The sequence below is a fragment of the Macaca mulatta genome, chromosome X, assembly GCF_049350105.2.
Source record: "Macaca mulatta isolate MMU2019108-1 chromosome X, T2T-MMU8v2.0, whole genome shotgun sequence".
NCBI lineage: Eukaryota > Metazoa > Chordata > Mammalia > Primates > Cercopithecidae > Macaca > Macaca mulatta.
Window position 1 is genome coordinate 12467337 of NC_133426.1, and position 14344 is coordinate 12481680.

At 40.8% G+C, this 14344-nt stretch overlaps 1 pseudogene; it reads right to left on the bottom strand.

Moving 5' to 3' along the window:
- Nucleotides 1-3883: 3883 nt before the first annotated feature.
- LOC100423960 (large ribosomal subunit protein bL35m pseudogene) lies at nt 3884-4389 on the bottom strand (annotated as a pseudogene).
- Between the last annotated feature and the right edge of the window lie 9955 nt (nt 4390-14344).

Here is a 14344-nt window from a genome sequence, read left to right on the forward strand (position 1 = left end):
AATGTACCTAGAACAAAAGTTTCTGATATTTGTACTCACTTAACCAACAACTATAATTGCCGGGCACTGTTGTGGTTGCTTGGGATATTTCAGTTGTTACTAACGCTTTGGTTTTGTGGAAAGACAAAGACAATGCTGGTCTTCTAGCAGCACAAAGCATAAGGTAATGTTCCTATATTATTCATATTCCATTGGCAAAAATGCAGTTATTATCAAAAAACATTGAAATTAAAAGTACTTAAGTCATTTGTAATAAGGGATTCAACAAACACCCAATATCTAAGCAATTTCCAATGATTTCAGTAATATGAGAATTGCCTTTAAAAAGTAATGTTTTAGGGCCAAGTGCAGTGACTCACACCTGTAATTCCAGCACTTTGGGAGTCAGAGGCAGGAGGATCGCTTGAGTCTAAGAGTTCAAGACCTGCCTAGGCAACGTGGCGAGACCCTGTCTCTACAAAAAATTTAAAAATTAGCTGGGCATGGTGGTGCATGCCTGTGGTCTTAGCTCCTCGGGAGGCTGAGATTGGAGGATTGCTTGAGCCTGGAAGATCAAGGCTGCAGTGAGCCATGATCACACCACTGCACTTCAGCCTGGGTGACAGAGTGAGACCTTGTCGCAAACAAACAAACAAAACAAATAGAGAATAAAAAGTTTAGAAACAGACACAACCGACTCTAGGAAAACAACTCAACTGTTGAGAGCAATAAGACATATGTACTGATAGCCTATCAACTTGAGACATTAATAAGAAATCGACCAACTTTTTTTTTTCAACAGAAGGTAAGGAGAATGCAGGTTAACCAGTCAGAATTTCAGGTCAGTTAGTCAAGAGAGTTTGGACTACGCCTGTTGGTCTCAAAGTTGGTTATCAATTGGAATCACATGGGCATCCTTGAAAATTCCAAATACTCAGGCAACACCCAAGAGTAGTTAAATCAGAACCTTTGGTGTCAATACAGTAGTCAGGAACTTTGTAATGATCCCATTCCAATGTGCAGCTGAGACTGAGAAGCTCCAGTGTAAGGTCATGGACCATGAAGCTTTCAAGTTCTGCCGCCTGTTCTCAACATTTATGTGTATCAGCTTTGGGCAACTATGTGTAGATGGTATGAAGAATGGCAGAAAGTATATAAAGGAACAAAGCACCACCATTAATTCTACAAATCAGTACAAGTTAGTAGCTACAGTTTGGAGAATTTAAAACGTTTTCCTCTTTAGTAAGAATTCCTACAAAGTAATGCCCATTTAAAATCCTGATCTATTTCAATTGCTTGCCAGAAAGGTTGTGTCCATTTGCACTCTCACCCAAAGTCCCTAAATCCTGGCAAACACTGTGAATTGATCATCTTTTTCCTTTTTTCCAATCTGATAATTTAACAGTACTGGGGTATTGTTTTATTTGCATTTCTGTAAGAACTTTATTTTATTGACTACAAATATTTTACTTTCCAGGATCTATAAAGCAATATAGCAATATAAATAATATTGTATAAACATACTCAAACCTCGTTAACCTATCACCTATTATTGCAATACTATTTTCAGATTTTTTCTTCAATAGCAAAAATACTTTATTACTGATTAAAAATAGTATATATGCACTGACAAAATTTTGATAAATGCAAAGACAAGTAATGAAAATAATCAGCAATAACAATGGCTAAAAGTGGAGTATACATACAAACAAATACTTGTTTTAAAACTTTTTTTGGTTTACTCTTAGCATAGTACCTTTTTCCATGTCATGTAATATTCTAATATGTGACTTTTGGAGGCTGCATAGTATTCTAAAGTAATATATTTTAAATCCAATATTCTTCAAAAAAATCTGAAACAACAGATCTTGGCTTGAATATGAAATTTTTAACATTTCTGTTGTATATACTACAAGTGGTGGATTGCTACTTTGGTGGTTCCCGATGAACCATAACTCCCGGTATTCACACTCCTGTGGAGTATCCTTCCATATGAACTTCGGGCTCGGCCAATAAATAGGACATTAGCAAGAATGATGTAAGCAAACACTTGATAAGTGCTGGCACATTGGAGCTTATCTCTCTTGAAATGCTTACTCTCAGGATCAAACCACTGTGAAAAGAAACCCAAGCTAGCCACATGGGGAAGAAAAGAGGAAAAGACCACGCCCTCTCAACCTTCCCCACTGGGGAACTAGACATGTGAACAAAGCCATCTGATTGCAACCTCACAGGAGACCCCAACTGAAACCAACCAAAGAACAGCCCAGCAGAGCCCCAGTCAACCACAGAATCATGAACAAATAAAATGGTTGCTGTTTTAAGCAGGTACGTTTTGGGATGGTTTGTTACACAGCAAGAGATAAGCAAAATGTGACAGCATCTAATAGGAATACCTGCTTTAAATATGAAAAAGAAACCCTTAGGATCATAAACTCAAGAAGAATTTTTTGTTTTTATCTAGTCAGATTGCTGAGGTCCTGGCTGTTTAGATGACTTACGGAAAGAACTTGGGCAGTAGAGTCAAGATATGAATAGTAACCCGGTTTTATTACTAGAGATTTGACTTCGTTGAGCATCAGCTTTCTTGTGGGCAAGTTAGGTTTTAACAATAGCTGCCTTGCAGGTGTTTTATTTTCAAGCATTATGAATGATGGTGCCTCGAGTTCCATAACAAGATGAAGGCATATGCAGGTGTGAGTTAACATTTTCATTGGCTGGCCATGTATGTTGAATCCCAAACAAGTGAAGGTCTTCACTATACCTCACCACTCATGAATCTACTTATGGGTCTCAGATGGTGAGCTAGATTGTCAGTAACACCCACCTCAGGAAAACTGCTTCTGGGTTTACAAGACAGCAGGTGGAACCGCTCAAAGACCAATGCATGCAGGAATAGTCTTTCCTCTTTTTTACCAGGTCAACTACTTGATTATTTGCATCGGGGGCCTTTTTTCAAGGCATCTGACCTTTTGGACTCATCTGGAAAAATCTAGTATGTACTGAGGACCAGCCTTCAACACAAAGGAAGGTTTTTGTTACATTCGTTTGCATATCCTGTTAAGGATATCTTCAGAACACTTTCATTTCATAGTAAAATGAAACTTACAGAAGAACTAAGCAGTGAAGTGCTTCATACTTTAGTTTAAAAGGGGAATGAGAAACAAAAGACAAGGTTAATTATGACACCGGGGCTTTACAATGCTAAAATTATCCTATATACAAAGGGATATGTAGGCTGTGTTCTTTTTCCATGTCATTACAAAGAACAGGCTCAAGGTATCTGCAAATTTCTAATAAAAATATTATTACTTGAAAAATGTCCATGGTTGTATCTAGCTGAAGGGGTTAAAACTTTTAGACTTGTTATACAAATACCACGATATTTGTCATGAAAGTCCTCCCTCCTTTGCATCAAGCAGACCCTGACTTACAACATCTGAGAGTGGAAAAAACTAGCATGAACTGTAAGGAAGTGGGATTCATACCTACCTCTCACTCACACGCTCATCCAAACCAAGCAACTTGCATAAAGAAACCTGAGACTTTGTACTTCCACATGCTGGCAACACAGCATTAACTAGACTTGGGCAACTTGTTTAAGGGGTTTATTTAAGTTCCTATCAGTAAAGAGGTGTTTTTCCAGTTTTGGGAGAAGATGTATGATGCCAAGTTTGTTTGTTTTTTTAAGTTCAAAAACTTTTATAAGTTTCATGTTGGCATTGGCTGTTTACATAGTAACTGGTACAATTTACATCAGTTTTATATTTACCTATGTTTGCAAAGATGTCATGTACACAAAGATACATATTCAATAACTGAGAAACAAGTGAAACTTCTGATCTATACTTTCAGGTTTGTTTCTGATATGATAGTTCTGATAAGGATCCTCAGCATACCAGTTTCACCTCTTCCAGAAGGACGTTGTCATTTTATCTAAGAGTTTACTCTGGGATTTATTGCAGAACACAAATTCCCTCAATCACTTTTTTCTTGCAGGGATCTTTTTCCAGAATTTTTTCTTATAACCAGCTTTTCTCCTCACCCAAAGGCCAGAATGAAGTTGAAGAAACCTATAGATGACAGTTTTCACAGTCTTTCTCTTGTCTTTTTGTGTACTGATGTATATTACAGTTCTGACCGGCAGCTTCAGGACACTTGGAAGCAAGGGGGCCACTCTGTTGGGGATCACTGAAGTATGCCCACATGTCAAGTTTCTGACAGATGTGATAAGCCTGGGAGTGGAGGAAATGAATGGTGTCTGAATATGACTAAAACGTCCAGTAGACAATGCAGAAATAAGAGAGGCATTCCTGGCACAGTTTCGGTGGGCTGGAGATGCAAAAATATTCAGGAGCCATAGATTCCTGAAGCTGCTCTCATCGCACCAGCAAAAGCAGAGGCAGCCATCTTGCCATCCTGCTATGTTGCCAAGTTTCTTTTTTTTTTTTTTTTCTTTGAGCTGAAGTCTCACTCTTGTCCCCAGGCTGGAGTGCAATGGCACAATCTCGGCTCACTGCAACCTCCGCCTCCCTTGTTCAAGTAATTCTCCTGCCTCAGCCTCCCGAGTAGCTGTGATTACAGGTGCCTGCCACCATGCCCAGCTAATTTTTGTATTTTTAGTAGAGATGGGGTTTCACCGTGTTAGCCAGGATGGTCTCAAACTCCTGACCTTAGGTGATCCACCCGCCTTGACCTCCCAAAGTGCTGGGATTACAGGCATGAGCCACCATGCCTGGCCAATGCCAAGTTTCTTTTTTTTTTTTTTTTTTTTTTGAGACGGAGTCTCGCTCTGCCGCCCAGGCTGGAGTGCAGTGGCCGGATCTCAGCTCACTGCAAACTCCGCCTCCCGGGTTCACGCCATTCTCCTGCCTCAGCCTCCCGAGTAGTTGGGACTACAGGCGCCCGCCACTGCGCCCGGCTAGTTTTTTGTATTTTTTAGTAGAGACGGGGTTTCACCGTGTTAGCCAGGATGGTCTCGATCTGCTGACCTCGTGATCCGCCCGTCTCGGCCTCCCAAAGTGCTGGGATTACAGGCTTGAGCCACCGCGCCCGGCCCGCCAAGTTTCTATTGAACCACTTTGATGTCTATGCCTGAGTCAATTGGCAGAGCTGGGACTCAAACCTAGGGCTTCTGTCCATGACCATATCTTTGTTTAATCGCCACTCTGGATGCTGATCAAGTCTGATCTTCCTTTTCATTTCAGAGCATTCACCCCAGGAGTCCTTCAATGTTTAAATCTCTAGATTAAAATATGGTACTGCTGGGTATGGTGGCTCATGCCTATAATCTAAAAATATTGGGAGGCTGAAGTGGGAGGATTGCTTGAGACCAGGAGATCAAGGCCAATGTGGAAAACATAGTGAGACCCTGTTTCTAAAAATAAATAAATAAAATAGAATAAAATATGGCACTAAACTGGGTGGCCAGATAAAATACAGGACACCCAATTAAATTTGAATTTCAGATAAAAAATAATTTTTTAGTAGAAGCATGTCCCGATTTGCTAAATTTGGCAACCCTACACTAAACCTTACCTACCCACCAAGGGCTGTTCCCACTCCTCCTCATTTCCACCTAAAAGGAAAGAAGAAATACAACGAGACCTAGAAAACAAAGTATGAGGTGCCCCAGCCAGTGAGAGGCCATCCTCACAAGATAAAGAGAAGAACTGTATCCTCTCCATCCAGTGATCTCTCTTGAGCTAACTTACAGATGGGGGACTAGATCAATAAGGTAGGATCTTCTACGTCATCACTCAGACTGGGGTAGTTCACTGGAGCCACAGCTAACTCTTCAGAAGAAGGTCTTTCGGAGGCCCAAGGGTATTTATTGCACTAGTGCTTGCCATACCAAAGATCAGAAACAACCCAAATGTCCGTTAGGGAAATGGTTAAGTAAATTGTGAAACATCCAGAAAATGGGATGTTTTCCAGCTATGAGAAGAAAAAATACAGATGCCCCTGAGATAAAGGTACAGAAGGAAATGCAAATGAAAAAAAAAAAAAAAGGAGAGAGGAAGAGAGTATATGCTAACAAATTATGACAAAGGCAGGGCCAGAAGAATATGTTTTTACTTGCTAGTATGCCTAAAGAAACTCTGGAAAGATAAGCAAGGAACCAATAAGAATGGTTTCTTGTGGGGATGAGTGTGGGATTGGGTGGATGGTCTATAAGAAGAGCAGAAAAGTTTTTACTCTGTATCTATGTATTTATGTATGTATGTATATGCATGGATGTATGTATAGACACATTTATCTGTACAGAAAAGAGTTAACATGGTGGCCGGGTGCCATGGCTCATGCCTGTAATCCCAGCACTTTGAGAGGCCAAGGCGGGTGGATCTCCTGAGGTCAGGAGTTCGAGACCAGCCTGGACAACATTGTGAAACCCTGTCTCTACTAAAAATACAAAAAATTAGCCAGGAGTGGTGGTGGACACTTGTAATCCCAGCTACTCGGGAGGCTGAGGCAGGAGAATCGCTTGAACCCCGGAAGCAGAGGTTACAATGAGCCAAGATCGCGCCATTGCACTCCAGCCTGGGCAACAAGAACGAAACTCGATCTCAAAAACAAAAAACCAACACACATGGCAGGCCTGAGACTGCTCTCCTTAGAAAGCCCTGCTTGTAAGGTTGGCCCTTGGCTCATGTCTGGGAACTTGAATTTCAGGGTGGTTCCCACCATTCCCAGAACTGAGAAGAGTGGCTCACTGCTCTTACACCATTTGTACAAACAATATGGTTTTTGCTGCACACCTGCTTTCCTATTGGGAGGCTGGAATTTTGGTACGTGCTGGGCAGAGTGTGCCTACATGACCAGCCCCCAGTAAACACCATGGGCACTGAATCTCTAACGAGCCTCCCTGGTAGAGAGCAGTTGGCATGTGTTTTCTCAATTTGTTGCGGAAGGAATCAAGTACATTCGTGTGACTAAAGTGGGAGGGGATGCTTGGAAGGTTGGGCCTGGTTTCTTCTGGGCATCGCCTCATGCACCATTGTCCTTTGCTGCTTTTGGTTTGTGTCTTTTCACTGCAATAAATCATAGCTGTGACCATACTCTATTGAGTCCTGCGACTCCTAGTGGATCACCAAGCCCGGGGCGGGAGAGTCTTGGGGACCTCCGACACGCTACACAGTCCCTTTCTCTCTCTCTCTCTCTCTCTCTCTCTCTCTCTCTCCCCCTCCCTTCCACACACACTCCATCTCTGTATAATTATTCTGTACCACACAAATATGTATTAAAATGAAATAAAAAATAAAAAAGGCCTTTGTTTAATATTTGCCTAACCAAAAGCTCCATTCAATCTGCTTTTCTTTCCTTCCTTCTTTCTTTTCTCCTGTCCTTCATTCTTTCCTTTTCTTCCTTCCTGCCTGCCTGCCTTCTCTCCCTCCCTCCCCCCAACTCTCTTTCTTTCTCTTTCTTTCCTTCGCTCTCTCCCTTTCTTCCTTGTTTTCTCTGTCTCTATTTTTCCATTTACTACATAGAAGTTCTTACCATATGACTATGTATTTTCCAGCAAAATTGAAGAAAAAGTTAAAAAGCTATTGTCTTATATTTGCCAACTAACAGCCCCATTCAAAATGTCTCGAGGGGAAAGAAAAGAAAAGCAAAAGAAACAAAGAATATAACAAACGTCACTGTCTCATTCTCTTTTGAGGAGACAGAAAATTCTCATAGATCTTAAACAACAGTGTCAGGTTTGGTGTGTTTTTCTGTTGTTCAGCTTTAACACAGTAGTGTTTCAAAATCTTAAGGCTTTGTCCTAGAAGAAAATGTTCCTGTTTGAACATATAAAACAATCCAGCATATAACTAGAAATACAGGTCTGCCAGTCATGGTAACACTTTTGTGACAAAACTTAAAGTTATCTTTGGCGGTGATATACATTTTTAAGAAGTTATTATATATGCAAAGATTGTAGAGAAATTACAGAGACACAACCGAACTCACTATGTAAACACTGAGTAGTTCTTGAATCAGAAAGAAAATAAAGCTGTAAAAGATATTTTGGGGACAAATTGAAAAAATGTGAATACAGAACTATATGAGATATTACAAATTATTAGTTTTTTAATTCTACTTTAAGTTCTGGGGTACATGTGCAGAATGTGCAGGTTTGTTACATAGGTATACATGTGCCATGGTGATTTGCTGCACTCGTCAACCAGAAATCTAGATTTTAAGCTCCACATGAATTAGGTATTTGTCCTGATGCTCTCCCTCCCCTTGCCCTCCACCCCCTGATAGGCCCCAGTGTGTGCTTTTCCCCTCCCTGTGTCCATGTGTTCCGATTGTTAAACTCCTACTTATGAGTGAGAACATGCAGTGTTTGGTTTTCTGTTCCTGTGTTAGTTTGCTGAGAATGATGGTTTCCAGCTTAATCCAAGTCCCTGCAAAGGACATGAACTCATTCTTTTTTATGGCTGCATAGTATTCCATGGTGTATATGTGCCACGTTTTCTTTATCCAGTCTATTATTGATGGGCATTTGGGTTGGTTCCAAGTCTTTGCTATTGTGAATAGTGCTGCAATAAACATACGTGTGCATGTGTCTCTATAGTAGAATGATTTATAATCCTTTGGGTATATGTCCAGTAATGGGATTGCTGGATCAAATGGTATTTCGGTTCTAGATCCTTGAGGAATTGCCACGCTGTTTTCCTCAATGGTTGAACTAATTTACACGTCCACCAATAGTGTAAAAGCTTTCCTATTTCTCCACATCCTTTCCAGCATCTGTTGTTTCCTGACTTTTTAATGTTTGCCATTCTAAATGGCGTGAAATGGTATCTCGTTGTGGTTTTGATTTGCATTTCTCTAATGACCAGTGACGATGAGCTTTTTTTTCATATGTTTCTTGGTTGCATAAATGTCTTCTTTTGAGAAGTGCCTGTTCATATCTTTCACTCACTTTTTGATGGGGTTGTTAGTTTTTTTCTTGTAAATTTGTTTAAGTTCCTTGTAGATTCTGGATATTAGACCTTTGTCAGATGGATAGATTGCAAGAATTTTCTCCTATTCTATAGGTTTCCTGTTCACTCTGATGATAGTTTCTTTTGTTGTGCAGGAGCTCTTTAGTTTAATTAGATCCCGTTTGTCAATTTTGGCCTTTGTTGCCATTGCTTTGGTGTTTTAGTCATGAAGTCTTTGCCCACGCCTATGTCCGGAATGGTATTGCTTAAGTTTTCTTCTAGGGTTTTTATGGTTTTAGGTTTTATATTTAAGTTTTTAATCTATCTTCAGTTAATTTTTATATAAGGTGTAAGGAAGGGGTCCAGTTTCAGTTTTCTGCATATGGCTAGCCAGTTTTCCCAGCACCACTTATTAAATAGGGAATCCTTTCCCCATTGCTTGTTTTTGTCAGGTTTGTTAAAGATCAGATGGTTGTAGATGTGTGATGTTATTTCTGAGGCTTCTGTTCTGTTCCCTTGGTCTATATCTCTGTTTTGGTACCAGTATCATGCTGTTTTGGTTACTGCAGCCTGGTAGTATTGTTTGAAGTCGGGTAGTGTGGTGCCTCCAGCTTTGTTCTTTTTGTTTAGGATTGACTTGGCTATACGGGCTCATTTTTGGTTCCATATGAAATTTAAAGTAGTTTTTTACTAATTCTGAGAGGAAAGTTAATGGTAGCTTGATGGGGATAGCACTGAATCTATAAATTGCTTTTGACAGTATGGCCATTTTCATGACATTGATTCTTCCTATCCATGAGCATGGAATGTTTTTCCATTTGTTTGTGTCCTCTCTCATTTCCTTGAGCAGTGGTTTGTAGTTCTCCTTGAAGAGGTCCTTCACATCCCTTGTAAGTTGGATTCCTAGGTATTTTATTCTCTTTGAAGCAATTGTGAATGGGAGTTCACTCATGATTTGGCTCTCTGTTTGTCTGTTATTGGTGTATAGGAATGCTTGTGATTTTTGCACATTGATTTTGTATCCTGAGACTTTGCTGAAGTTGCTTATCAGCTTAAGGAGTTTTTGGGTTGAGATGATAGGGTTTTCTAAATATACAGTCATGTCATCTGCATACAATTTGACTTCCTCTCTTCCTATTTGAATACCCTCTATTTCTTCCTCTTGCCTGATTGCCCTGGCCAGAACTTCCAATACTATGTTGAATAGGAGTGGTGAGAGAGGGCATCCTTGTCTTGTTCCGGTTTTCAAAGGGAATGCTTCCAGCTTTTGCCCATTCAATATGATATTGGCTATGGGTTTGTCATAAATAGCTCTTATTATTTTGAGACATGTTCCATCATTACCTAGTTTATTGAGAGTTTTTAGCATGAAGGGATGTTGAATTTTATTGAAGGCCTTTTCTGCATGTATTGAGATAATCATGTAGTTTTTGTCATTGGTTTTGTTTAGGTGATGAATTACGTTTATTGATTTGCATTTGTTGAACCAGACTTGCAGCCCAAGGATGAAGCTGACTTGATCGTGGTGGATAAGCTTTTTGATGTGCTGCTGGATTCAGTTTGCCAGTATTTTATTGAGGATTTTTGCATCGATGTTCATCGGGGATATTGGCCTGAAATTTTCTTTTTTTGTTGTGTCTCTGCCAGGTTTTCGTATCAGGACGATGGTGGCCTCATAAAATGGGTTAGGGAGGAGTCCCTCTTTTCCTATTATTTGGAATAGTTTCAGAAGGAATGGTACCAGCTCCTCTTTGTGCCTGTGGTAGAATTCGGCTGCGAATCCATCTGGTCCTGTGCTTTTTCTGGTTGGTAGGCTATTAATTACTGCCTCAATTTCAGAACTTGTTATTCGTCTATTCAAGGATTCAACTTCTTCCTGGTTTGTCTTGGGAGAGTTTGTCTGTCCATGCATTTTTCCATTTTTTCTAGATTTTCCAGTTTATTTCTTAGAGGTGTTGATTGTAGTCTCTGATGGTAGTTTGTATTTCTGAGGGATCAGTGGTGATATCCCTTTTATCATTTTTTATTGTGTCTATTAGATTCTTCTCTCTTTTCTTCTTTATTAGTCTAAGTAGTGGCCTATTTTGTTAATCTTTTCAAAAATCCAGCTCCTGGATTCACTGATTTTTTGAAGGGTTTTTTGTGTCTCTATCTCCTTCAGTTCTGCTCTGATCTTATTTCTTGTCTTCTGCTAGTTTTTGAATTTGTTTGCTCTTGCTTCTCTAGTTCTTTTAACTGTGATGTTAGGGTGTCGATATCAGAACTTTTTAGCTTTCTGATATGGGAATTTAGTGCTATAAATTTCCCTCTTAATACTGCTTTAACTGTGTCCCAGGGATTCTGGTACGTTGTATCTTTGTTCTCCTTGCTTTCAAAGAACTTATTTATTTCTGCCTTAATTTCTTTATTTACCCAGTAGTCATTCAGGAGCAGGTTGTTCAGTTTCCATGTAGTTGTGTGGTGTTTAGTGAGTTCCTTAATCCTGAGTTCTAATTTGATTGCACTGTGGTCTGAGAGACTGTTTGTTATGATTTCCATTCTTTTGCATTTGCTGAGGAGTGTTTTACGTCCAATTATGTGGTCAATTTTAGAATAACTGCAATGTGTTCCTGAGAAGAATGCATATTCTGTTGATTTGGGGTGGAGAGTTCTGTAGAGGTCTATTAGGTTTGCTTGGTCCAGAGCTGAATTCAAGTCCTGAATATCCTTGTTAATTTTCTTTCTTGTTGATCTGTCTAATATTGACAGTGGGATGTTAAAGTCTCTCACTGTTATTGTGTGGGGAGTCTAAGTCTCTTCGTAGGTCTCTAAGAACTTATTTTATGAATATGTGTGCTCCTGTATTGGGTGCATATATGTTTAGGGCAGTTAGCTCTTCTTGTTGTATTGATCCCTTTACCATTATGTAATGCCCTTCTTTGTCTTTTTTGATCTTTGTTGGTTTAAAGTCTGTTTTATCAGAGGCTAGGATTGCAACCCCCTTTTTTTTCTTTCCATACTTGGTAAATATTCCTCCATCCCTTTCTTTTGAGCCTATGTGTGTTTTTGCACATGAGATGGGTCTCCTGAATACAGCATACTGATGGGTCTTGACTCTATTCAATTTGCCTGTCCATGTCTTTTAATTGGGGCATTTAGCCCATTTACATTTAAGGTTAATATTATGTGTGAATCTGATCCTGTCATCATGATGCTAACTAGTTATTTTGCACGTTAGTTGATTCAGTTTCTTCATAGTGTCATTGGTCTTCATATTTTGGTGTGTTTTGCAGTGGCTGGTACTGGTTTTTCCTTACCATATTTAGTGCTTCCTTCAGGAGCTCTTGTAAGGCAGGTCTGGTGGTGGCAAAACACCTCAGCATTTGCTTTTCTGGAAAGGATTTTATTTCTCTTTTGCTTATGAAGCTTAGTTTGGCTGGATATGAAATTCTGGGTTGGAAATTCTTTTCTTTATGAATGTTGAATATTGGCCCCCACTCTCTTCTGGCTTGTAGGGTTTCTGCAGAGAGATCCACTGTTAGTCTGATGGGCTTCCCTTTGTAGGTAACCTGACCTTTCTCTCTGGCTGCCCTTAACATTTTTTCTTTCTTTTCAACCTTGGAGAATATGATGATCATGTGTCTTGGGGTTGCTCTTCTCGAGGAGTATCTTAGTGATGTTCTCTGTTTTTCCTTAATTTGAAAGTTGGCCTGTCTTGCTAGGTTGGGGAAGTTCTGCTGGATAATATCCTGAAGAGTGTTTTCCAACTTGTTTCCATTATCCCTGTCACTTTCAGCTACAACAATCAATCGTAGATTTGGTCTTTTCACATAGTCCCGTATTTCTTGGAGGCTTTGATCCTTCTTTTTCATCCTTTTTTCTACAATCTTGTCTCCATGCCTTATATTTGTAAGTTGATCTTCAATCTCTGATATCCTTTCCTCTTCTTGATTGATTTAGCTATTGATACTTGTGTATGCTTCACGACATTCTCGTGCTGTGTTTTTCAGCTCCATCAGGTCATTTATGTTCCTCTCTAAACTAGTTATTCTAGTCAGCAGTTCCTGTAACCTTTTATCAAGTTTCTTAGCTTCTTTTCATTGGGTTAGAACATGCTCCTTTAGCTCAGAGGAGTTTGTTATCACCCACCTTTTGAAACCTACTTCTGTCAATTTGTCAAACTCATTCTCCGTCCAGTTTTGTGTCCTTGCTGGAGAGGAGTTGTGATCATTTGGAGGAGAAAAAGCATTCTGGTTTTTGGAATTTCAGCATTTTTGCACTTGTTTTTTTCTCATCTTTGTGGTTTATCTACCTTTGATTTTTGTGACTGATGACCTTTGGATGGGGTTTTTGTGTGGGGGTACTTTATGTTGATGTTGATGTTACTGCTTTCTGTTAGTTTTTCTTCTAATAGGTCCCTCTTCTGCAGGTCTGCTGCAGTTTGCTGGAGGTCTACTCCAGACCCTGTTTGCCTGGGTATCACCAGTGGAGGCTGCAGAACAGCAAAGATTGATGCCTGCTCCTTCCTCTGGAAGCTTTGTCCCAGAGGGGCACTGGCCTGATGCCAACTGGAGGCTCTCCTGTATGAGGTGTCTGTTGACCTCTGTTGGGAGATCTCTCCCAATCAGGAGTCACGGGAGTCAGAGACCCACTTGAGGAGGCAGTCTGTCCCTTAGCAGAGCTCAAGTGCTGTGCTGGGGGAGAATCCTCCATGTCAGGATCAGCTCTCTTTTCAGAGCAGGCAGGCAGGAAAGTTTAAGTCTGCTGAAGCTGCACCCACAGCTGCCTTTTCCCCCAGGTGCCCTGTCCCAGGGAGATGGGAATTTTATCTGTAAGCCCCTGACTGGGGCTGCTGCCTTTCTTTCAGAGATGTTCTGCCCAGTGAGGAGGAATCTAGAGAAGCAGTCTGACCACAGCCGCTTTGCTGTGCTGTGGTGAATTCTGACCAGTCTGAACCTCCCGTCCTCCTTAGCGCTGTCAGGGGAAAACCACCTATCAAAGCCTCAGTAATGGCAGATGCCCCTCCCCCAACCAAGCTCGATTGTCCCAGGTTCACTTCAGAGTGCTGTGTGGGCAGTGAGAATTTCAAGCCAGTGGCTCTTTGCCTGCTGGGCTCTGTAGGAGTGGGACCCACTGAGCCAAACTGCTTGGCTCCCTGGCTTCCAGGAGAGTGAAAGGTTCTGTCTTGCTGGAGTTCCAGGTGCCACTCGGGTACAAAAAGTAACTCCTGCAGCTAGCTCGGTGTCTGCCCGAACAGCCACCCAGTTTTGTGCTTGAAACCCAGGGCCCTGATCTGTGATTGCAAAAACCATGGGGAAAACGTAGTAGCCAGGCTGGGTCGCGCAGTCCCTCATGGCTTCCCTTGGCTAGGGGAGGGAGATCTCTTGGCTCCTTGTACTTTCCAGGTGAGGTGATGCTCCACCTTGCTTCTGCTCACCCTCCGTGGGCTGTACCCACTGCCTAACCAGTCC